This window comes from Abrus precatorius, unplaced genomic scaffold (assembly GCF_003935025.1).
Source record: "Abrus precatorius isolate BTA unplaced genomic scaffold, Abrus_2018 Scaffold3, whole genome shotgun sequence".
In the NCBI taxonomy this organism is placed as follows: Eukaryota; Viridiplantae; Streptophyta; class Magnoliopsida; order Fabales; family Fabaceae; genus Abrus; species Abrus precatorius.
In genome coordinates, this window is record NW_020874373.1 from 16,269,331 (window position 1) to 16,278,407 (window position 9,077).

The following is a 9,077-nucleotide window of genomic DNA, read 5'->3' on the forward strand; positions in this document are numbered from 1 at the left end:
TCTGATTGCATGATTAAAATGAATTACGATTTTCTTCTATTTGCATTATTTAATATTTGTAGGTAGAATGCTCTAAATTATGTTAGGTTTTACAAGATTTATGTCTATTTTAAAAAAAAAAAATTTAATAGGAGAAAAGTTATGTTAAACTAGAAAAAAAAGTTATGTTAATTTTTTAAAAATAATAATGTTTGTAAATGGAATGGTCAAGTGTGGAAGACTAGTTTGGAATTGCAACTCTCTTTCTAAGCAATTAATGATTTTTATAAGTTAAATCTTGTAAAAAAAATGTCATTATGGAAGGTGGGGTCTAATACTTATGTTTGGTTTCATTGTGCTTTAGTTTTTGCACTAACATTTATTTTGAGTAAATTTTATAGAGAAGTTCTTAGAGAAAAAAATTAATATAAAAAAAATCAAATTTTTCTTATAAGTTATAAATAATTTATCTTCTAAAATTTCTAAGAAGTTTAATGAAAGAATTTCTCAAAAATTAATAGAGTTGTGTAAATCATTTCTAACTTATGTGTCGCAATCAAAGTTACAATAAGGTGACAACCACGTAAGAAAAAAAGTAAAAAAAGATTGCAATGCTAATAAAAAAAAGTAGTCATTAAAATTTAAGCATTAATTGTATTATTTTTTTTTATCATTCTCTAAATTGTTTTTTTAAGGATGTATATCCTTAAAAATGAAATTTTTTTTTCAAAAAATTTTCTTTTTCTTTTTCTTTCACTTTCTCCTCAATTTTTTTCTTTTTCTCTTTTTGTTTGCTTTTTTTTTGTCTTTCTTTTTTATATTTTTCTCCTCATTTTCTTTTTTCAGAGGACACCTCCCTTTTAATTATATATATCTTCTTGATTTTTATTTTTTTAAATAAAACCACCATTATCTCTTCATTTGTTTTATTTTTTATAATAATCACTGATTAATTATTTCTCCATCATTCTAAAAACCTATCCAGCATCTTTGACTAGCTTAAAATTTTTCAAATCAACTTTTGTAACACCCTCAATTTTGCTGCTATTGTATGGAAAAATAAGAATTTTGATACAAGGTATCTTGCTATAGCGAGAAAGAGCGTCCAGAATCAGGCTTTCTGATACTCTTTCATTGCAGTCAAAATTTTCTTGCTGCAGCAAGGAGATCTTGCTATAGCTAGAATTGTAACGCCCTGAACTTTATAATATTAATTATTGATAATTATATAAATATAAATATATATTCATGTGTGTATTTTTAGATATATGTTGTGAATATGTATGTGTGTATATATGTGTATGTATGACTGGATAGACTGAAGATGGGCTAAGTGCCTAAATGCAGGGGGAGCACTTCTTGGTGAATTTAGCGTATGAGACGTCAATTCGAGGTAAGGGGAACTCTACCTTACTCTTTGTATGCGATTTACCATTATTTAGTTGAATATTGTGATGTGGCTGACTAGAGGATAGGAAATTACTGTGAAATATGATGTGGGCCATGTGCCGTGATATATGAATATTATGTGTATGGATGAGAGAATATGTGGTTGATGAAATTTTGCTATGTATTGCGGTGTGTGAACAAATATGGGCCCGAGGACTGTGTAATATAGATGAATGTTGGCTATGTGCCATGTAATGTGAAATGAATGTGGGCCTAGTGCTGTGCATTTGAATGCAATGTGAGCTGTGTGCTGTGTGTAAGCATGATTATTGCATGCGGAATGGAATATGTGTGAATAGGTGTGTTAGCGCCGTTGTAATGTGCTGTGAATGGTTCAGCGATACACTAGGGGTGTGGGAGATGAGGGCGGTAGAAATACCTTGGGAAAGAGGGAGTGGTGGTGACACCGACTGCGGAACGGGTGCACCACGGGCCACACACTCTCTTTCTGACTAGACCTCTCACCATTACCTTTGCTGAGCTACCCGTGACTGCCCACACGATATCCGTGAGGCGGGGGTAACCGGCGACCATTCATGGTATAAATTTGTGATCACAGTGCTGCAGTGAGTGTGGCTATTGTGCGTATGCATGAGTTTGTGTATTGTGTTTGTGGGTGTGATAATGTTACTTGTACTTACATCTGTATAAATGTATTAGAAATGAGTTAGAGGTGAGACTTTATGCTTGATTGTGGTTTGGTACTGTAGAGTACTCACCCTTACATTCATTTTTTAGGTAATCAAGACGATCAGCACCGGACTTAGTGAAGGGGTGGATGGAACTGCTATAGGACTTAGGATATTGTTTTGGAAAACTGTTGTATTTGAATAAGTTCTGTAGCAACTGTTTTATATAATTTGTAACTCCTTTTTTATTTGAAATGGTTGATGAAACTTGAATTAAGAATAAAAATTTTATTATTTCAAAAATTTACGAAATTTCTTATTTATTAAAATTAAATTTAAGGTGTTACAAGAATGACAGATAATAAGAGAGAATTTTGTCTGGTTTTCTCTCTGCAGCGAGAGAGAGGCTCACTGTAACAAGAGATAGCTCATTGTAGTGGAAATATTGCGATTTAAAAGGTATTTAAGGGTCTTTAACCTAGAAAATTTATATTTCAATCCAAAGTTTCAACCTCTCCTCTGTTCTCTCTAATCTCTCACCATCTTTTCTCAGAAATCCTCCTTTAAACTTCAATCTCCTTCGAATCTGGGCATGGAAGTTTAATCATTCAGATCCAAGTAAGTTTTTTGGTGCTTAGTTCCCCAACTTCATTCTTATTTCTCAGTTTATCTGATCTAAAATTGTACGCTTTGTAATACGTAAGGGAAACTTAACCGTCAAGCTGATATTCTCTCAGAATGTTGTGCCTCTCCCTTAGATCTCTAAAAAAATTGATCTCAGAGACCCATTTGAAGGTAAGGAGAGTTGATCTCAAACCCTAACTCCTCTTTGGTATTTTGATTTGAAAACACTAAGTTTTTCTATTAGAACCAAAGAACTATAATATTGTTTTTAAAATCTAAAGAGTAGGAATAGAGAGGTGGACATGAAAAATCCTTGATTACTTTTAGGCTAAATGTAAATTGTAGTAAAAGCGCTAAATAAAACTATTTTTGAGGAATATTATGATTTTTCTAACCAAACATTGTTCAGGAGTGGTCAAGATTTGCTATTTTATATTTTTGAAATAATAGACATATTATGAATTTTGGATTATGTCAAACTTTAGGATAGATAACTTCATTAATACTGAGAAAGTTTTATATTAGAGTGTACGATTGAGCTGAGTCCGAAGATGTCCATCCTTTGGCATATTGTGTTGGTTTGTATGGTATGAAATTGATTGATGATTCTTCTGTGATGAACTAATATAATATGATAACTATGAATGTTTGTCTGATGATTGATGTATGTTAAAGTTAGTGGATTTGAGTTATTGAGCTAAAAGTATGTAATATGACATGATTGTGGAATTATAAGATGTGTGATTGTAATACGTGAGTCTTAACTGACTAATAAGTGTGATTATAATACATGTATTGTAATATATCTAAAGGTATACTTATAATACATATATTGTAATACATGGATTTATATAAAGCATAACTCATGCTGATTGGTGAAAAGGATATGGAAATGAAATGAGAAATGCTGAGAATAAGTATAGATAGTCACAAAGATACACTAGGGTATAGAGTTTAGAGAAGATTTAAAAAATCTTGGAGAAATGAAGGTGGTGAATGCTATTTGTAAATGAGTGCACAATGATTTGCTAAAAGTAAAAACATTTACAGGCCACACACTCATTTCCTAACGAGACTCCTGACTATACCTTTGCTAAAAAGGGTCGGGTTGACACATATGTATCCGTGTTACTACGGCTAAGCAGCAGCTATCTATGCTATGAATTCTCAAGGGATTCTAGGGATAATGAATATAAAAGTATAATGAATGTGAAAATGTGATGAATATGAAGTAGTATAGATATTGTATGATTATAATATAAGCATTGTAACATATCGATTAATGTTGTTATGATATATGTGTTGTAATACATCGACGGATGCGATTAGGACACATGTTTTGTGACATATTGATTGATTTGATAGAGTACATGTATTATGACATGTAGATTAGTGTAGAAAGGTGTGTTATAAATATTTCAAAGGTGATTGAATTATTTATATGCTCTATTGAAATAACGACTTATCTGATTTAAGTATTATTGTTAACCAATGTATGTTAGAAATTCGTTAGCCAATATTTTTAGTATTAGATAAATTTTATGTCAAATAATAGGTTTAGTGGGGTAAGAAATACTCACCCTTACTAATATTTTTCAAGTAATTAAAGTGAAGAGGTAAAGGTGGTTCGTCTGTTCTAGGTCCATAATCCAATGACCTTGTGAAAGAAGACAACTTTGTAGGGTTTAGAATAATTTGAAAGATTGTAATGTTTTATTAGATTTACATTTTAAGTTGACAAAGTTCTATAAATACTTTAAATGTCTGTTTTAGAATTTTAAAATACTTGATAAATTTTGTTGTAATTAATAATTTTTGAAGTGTCATTGATTATGTCTTAGAATTATATGCATGCATTATGAACTAAATAATTTACTAGACGTAAATTTAAGTTTTATTTATCACTTTAAAGTCTCAAAATTATTCCTTTGAAAGTTTTAAATACTTTTGAATTTGGTAAGATTTTCATAAAAGGAATGTAAATTTTGTTTTTATTCAATTCTTAAATTTATAAAATAGAATAATTTTTTTTTCCTTTTTGCTGTAATTTTTTTTATTTTTAAATAAGAAATTGAAGATGTTACAACTTTTATCCACTAGTCCATTCACATGAAAACTCTGCCTATTTTTATATTTTTTTTAAATTTAAAAATTGAGTTAAAGTTTTTTAAATTGATTTTTATCCACTGTTTTACCCTCTTATAAAATTTAATCACCATCTTTAATTTTTTTATTTTTTTATTTGGAATGGAACCTACTAAAATTAGTTATTCATTCTAAGAATGAAATTTAATTATTTTTTATACTAATCTTTTCTACGAAGATTTCTTTAAAAATTAATCTAAACTATGACTTAGATTATTATGATAATTGAAATCATCATTTCTAATAATTATTTTGTGCTAGTGATAGGAAAGAAAATGACGAAGCTAGAAATGATTACACTGTTCTAAGGAATATAACTTAAGTCTTACTTGGTTTATATCACTTCTTCTTTTTGGCCATGATTTATGTTATCGATATTTTTTCATATACCGATCTAGTTCTAATTAATTGTCTTTAGTGATGAACCAGTGAACTTGCTTTGCAAAACACAAATATGGATGTGTTAGGTAGACCTAGCAACCTTTTACCTTTCAAATTCATTTAAGATTCGTGTTCAGGAGTTTTAAGAATATTTTATTATATATATATATTCTTTAATGTTGGAAGATATGACCATTATTTTTCTTAATTGAAAAATAAAATTGTGCAGATTTTGAATTGACGTGCACAAGCTTTGTGACCAATGGCTACTGTCCAAAAACTTAATTATAAAACCCTGAAAGACACACATCTGATTATAGAGAAAAAAAAAATCTAGTTTTCTCTCAAAGATTTTTGTCGTGGCAAGTTCCTGTTCATCCTCTCTTATCTTTTCTTGTCTTTCTCTTCTCTTTTGGTCGAGTGCACAAATTCTTGCGTGACAAGTGTTAATGATACTCCATTTCTAACACATTTGACTGGCTAGCTAGTGCATGGCCAATTTAAATTCTTGAAAATATAGTGTTATTTTTAAATGCGGATGAATATAGTTAAAGTCATGAAGATAGCATAACCTTTATACTCCTTTTTGCTATATTCTTTTTTGACGATAGAAAAGAACAAATATAATAGAAATGACACTTGCACGCAAAAATATTACATATGCAGATTATTTTTTTCTTTAGTTGCAAGTATCGGTGCTGCAATATGATTTATATCTTCTGCTTTTTGATCATGAATATTCATCGAGTCATTTTGTAATTGTCTTCTGAGGATAATTCTGGTGGCGACCACGGTTTTAGTTGCCAAAATAGGCATATAATAAAAAAACTTACATATATTTTATTCTTTATATTTTAATAATTTTTTTTAATTTTAATTTTTCACTGATAGTTTTTAACAAAAAATTAACACTTGATAATATTTTAATAGATCAGTTTAGCAGCGAAAGACTAAACATAAAATTTTACAAAAAAGTAGACATAAAAAATAATTAAAATATGAAAAAAAAAATCAATAATCTTAAAAATAATATTAATACACATTTTAATATATTTTTCAAAATATTTATTATTAACACTCTTTCCTTGTGGAAAACTACACAGGAGTCTTTGAAACAGGGCCGTGTAACGACAAAAGTAACCTGTACAGAGAACAAGGCCAATTTTCCTACAGTTTCTTTCTTTCGCGATTAAAGAAGCTTTATCAAAAGGGATGCAATGAAATCAAAGTCTCTTCTTTGATTAATTTATTGACTTTGCATAATTTCGACAATAAATGATAATTTTATATTACAATAGTAATTATTGCGCCTTGCTCATCAATTCCTAAACGAAACTTCTAAATAAATTATTGGGATAAACAATGACAATGGATAAGACTCAGTTTAAATAAATATTCATAAAAAATTAAAAAATTAGTTAAATGATATTTTAAATAATTAACTTATATATCTCAATAAGGTAAACGAGAGAATTCCTATAAAAAGTAAAAAATATATAAATTAATTTTAATTAATAAAATAAGTTTGATATTTATTTCATTTTTTATAAATATTTATTAAAAAATTTATTTAAATTAGATCACACTCTTTTAAATGTTTTAATAAATGCACTTTAGCGTGTGTTTAGTTACAGAATAACACATTAGATTTGATGCATGTAAATAGAGAATGTTTCTTAATAAATTGAAGTGAACAAATGTTTGCTTATTACGATTTTGGGAGAAGGGATCGTATCGTATTATAATAAGGTAAAGAAAATTGTCAAGTTCAAGCAATATTGGTAAAATATCTACATTTATTGGTATTCTAGAAAGACAAGAGTTTGAACTTGCGATGCATTAAATATAAAGCTTTTACACTACTTAATCAACATCAAATTAGTCTTAAATCATCGTAAACTAACTTATTTTAATTTTAATTTCAAATGTTTTTCTTTGTCGTTAAAAGTTAAATCTCCTTTTAAAAATTGTAACTGTTTGGTATATAGACATGGTCTAATTAATTGCAAGAGAAATATTTCTGCAACACTTGAAATCTCGCAACATACACAAGTTGATAACAGTTTTTTTTTTTCAAAGTATAGAAGCATAGTCAGTGAGTTTCTAGCCCAATTATTTGAAGGTGATTTTTACATTTTTACTATACTTTATAAATTAAGAGAATATTTTATGTATTTTCATAAATAATATAATTATTACTGTTAATTTTATATTAAATATATATAATAAATAATAAGATTAGTAATATATTATAAAAATTCATAAATATTCTTTAATTTTTAAGATAATAAAATAATCATAACTGTTGATTTAAAAAAATATAAAATATCATTTTAAGTTCATAGAAACAGTTATAAGCACTTTTTTATATTTTTTTATTTAAATATTTTCTTTTGTTATATATATAAATCAATAAAATTTAATTAAAATAAATAATATTTTAGATGAATTAGAAAAAGTTCGTATTAATTTTTAAAGTAGTAGAAGTTATCAAAATCTTAAGACTTTACATATAAGTCTTATTTCATAAAAGAGATAAAAATATATTTTTTTATAATTTAAATTTAATATTAAGATAAAAATTAAAATTTATATTTTAATAATTAACTTACTTTGAGTTACATATGTATTAAAAGTTTAAAATATAACAAAATTGTCTTCTAGCATATTAAATTTTTAACTAAAGTTAAATGTAAACTAAAATTAAAATAATTAAATACTAAATATTACAAATATATTTCAAATCATCAAACATTATAAGTTTTAAAATTAATATCAAATTGTTTACATATAATATCAATTTCTAATTAGGACTTAATTATAATTATTACAATCTTAACGTAACTTAAATTTTAATCGAGCAAATTCTTCCTTATAACACCACTAAAAATATGATCATAAAATGAATTGATCTTCTTTTATTTCTTCATTTCAATTGCTGAAAATAATTGTAAAGGTGATTATTCACTGTTCCAATAAAATTTTATTTTATGAATAAAACAAGTAATATAGAAACATCATTAAATACAATATATACCAAAATAATGCTAGCTCGCATATTATATTAATGTATATTCAGTAGATGAAATATCATAACAATCACATTATTAATATTTCAAAATATACATTAAGACCATGTCATTTCATATATTTTTACATTAATCAATATGTCATAATAAGTGCATTCTAATTATATTAATCAATGCATTAAAGTACATGCATTATAATTATATTCATTGATATATTACAATACCTGTATTATAATTACACGAATCAATCTATTACAATATATGTATTATAATTACACGATCTTTATGTTATAACACATATATCATAATTCTACATTTATTACTCCCGAGATCCATTGAGGTCTTCCATAATATAAATAGTTGCTGATTAGCCATATGAGCACAGATAGCCAAAAAATGAGTGAGGCATGTAATGCTTTCATACTCATTAATTATGCGCAACTAACAAAAAATTGATTACCCTACATTTCTTCCAAAATTTTCAAAATCCTCTCTATTTCCACACTTTCAGTATATCTCTATATCTATCCATACATATTCTTATCACTTTTTATGATAGTACAATTTTCACTCTTTTTCATTTCTTATCATAATATGGATTCATCATTTTCACTAAATAATACATTTTCCTCCATCTCTTTCTCATCATTTAGTTAAATAAAATGTGCCTAAGGTCACACACATCCAGACTTAGTTTAAGTCACATATACATAATAAAATTGCATTTTACCATTCAAGAACAATCAAACACTCTTCGTCAATCTTATACAAACAATCAGAATTCTCATTTAATTGTACAATTTTCTCTCTTCTCCCTCTTAGTTGGTTCTATTCGGACTAC